The sequence below is a fragment of the Etheostoma spectabile genome, chromosome 3 (assembly GCF_008692095.1).
Source record: "Etheostoma spectabile isolate EspeVRDwgs_2016 chromosome 3, UIUC_Espe_1.0, whole genome shotgun sequence".
Taxonomy (NCBI): domain Eukaryota; kingdom Metazoa; phylum Chordata; class Actinopteri; order Perciformes; family Percidae; genus Etheostoma; species Etheostoma spectabile.
The window spans coordinates 4,685,850-4,687,535 of NC_045735.1; the positions used below are offsets into that span (position 1 = coordinate 4,685,850).

The 1,686-nt window shown below is 35.8% G+C and overlaps 2 protein-coding genes across 2 annotated transcripts in view; both read left to right on the plus strand.

Moving 5' to 3' along the window:
• LOC116680849 (alpha-2-macroglobulin-like protein 1) overlaps positions 1 to 1,686 on the plus strand; it is a 76,152-nt gene that overhangs the window by 57,025 nt on the left and 17,441 nt on the right. The gene's annotated exons all lie outside the window — the stretch shown is intronic.
• LOC116686830 (alpha-2-macroglobulin) overlaps positions 962 to 1,686 on the plus strand; it is a 43,415-nt gene continuing 42,690 nt past the window's right edge. Inside the window, exon 1 of the mRNA XM_032511872.1 lies at positions 962 to 1,185. The gene's annotated coding sequence lies outside the window, so the exon portion shown is untranslated. The remainder of the gene's footprint in view (positions 1,186 to 1,686) is intronic.

Here is a 1,686-nt window from a genome sequence, read left to right on the forward strand (position 1 = left end):
TTGAACGGCAGGGAGGCACAGCGGCAATCCATCACACAGGTGCAATGACACAAACTAAATCTATCACATCCACAGTTAGGCTAGACGGCAGAGTAAAATAACGCTGAGTCAGCAGTTAAAACTGTCAAGGTGTGACAAAAAAAACCTTAAGCCTGTCATATAAGAAATAAAGAACAGTTACATCATAAAAGCTTTATCTCTCCCTATTGTACAATGACAAATTTAAGTAGCTACAAAACAAAGGCGTATTAGTTCTGCTGATGTAAAGATGGACGTACAGGTCTGGAGTATGTTGTATTTCATTTTGTTTATTTATTTTATTTAGAAATCAATTTAAAAATATTCAGTCATGAGTAAACATAAAATTATACATACATAAATACAAATGACACAATATGAAAGTAATAATTTAGAAAGAGATAAATAAACAAAAAATAAAAACAAAAATAAGTAGGCTAAAGAAGTGACAGACTTGCAAACGTCATTGAAGATATTGACAGTAGGAGTTTTTAATTAAATAATTTTGAGTAGATCAGTTATTAATATAATTTTCTTATCTGTTACTAATTTAAGAGACTCAAAGTACACGTCGGTTTCAATTTCAAGTGGGATTGTATGTGTTGTTTTAGATACCATATACTTTTTCAAAATGTAATACAAAAAGAACAACTACAAAAAAAGATGGCTTAACGATTCTTATTCTGTTTTACAAAAGCTACAAGAATTATCAACAGGCATGGATTTTTAGATAAACAGATTTGTAGGATTATGCAATATTTTCAAAGGTAGGCTTTCCCTAACTTTGTTTGTGATACAATATCTAAAAAAGAACAAGCCAGTTAATATCAGTAGTCTGAAATGAGAATTCCCAAAATATTTCCCACAAAGTGTTATTTTCTATAAATTTAGAAAGCATTTTATAATGTGCTCATTAGTAGCCTACATTTGCTGCGGTCTGGAGTGAAGTTAGCTGTTCGCTGAATATGACGTGTAGGCCTAAGCCCCGCCCATTTCTAGCATTTAAGTTAATTGTTTGATTGCTCCTGGGTGGACCCAGGTGAAATGAATTGCCATGACCAGGGATATATACCGATGAAGACTGCTGGCTTGGTTAGAATTTCCAAAAGGAGCGTTAACCTGGTCAGACAACTCAGCTAGCACAGCTGTGGTAGGTGGTCTAAAGAGGTAAGACTATGCTAAAACATGGCGAGTGTCTTTCAGTTAATTAAAGGCATGGTCTTATGGGTATTTTGTTATTGTACAATTTTTGCGGCGGGGGGTGGTTATCGAAAACTCTTCCCAAGTTAGCCTGACCAGTGTTGGGCCTTTTAGTTAGCCCTTAAATGCGTGATACATGAAGCTAACGGACGCAGAAGTTGGCTTCCGATTCGACGGTCAAGGGGAATCTTAAAGTCGACGTTAGCTTCCAATTCACAGCGTCCGATTCTGCAGAGATACTATGCCGACTTTAAAAATAAAAAATAAAATGTAGACTACATTAAATCCAAAACCACCACACCTAGACTGGTCAAATCTAGACTAAGTGATTCCTTTAGGATTGAATGGGTTACCTTAAACTCAAATAAGATGTAGGGCGCGTTCTGTTTTCAACTATTAAACATGTTGACTCATTATCATCTCATTCAGTCATGGGTCGTCCCGGGATTCAGATGTGGACATGGAGAC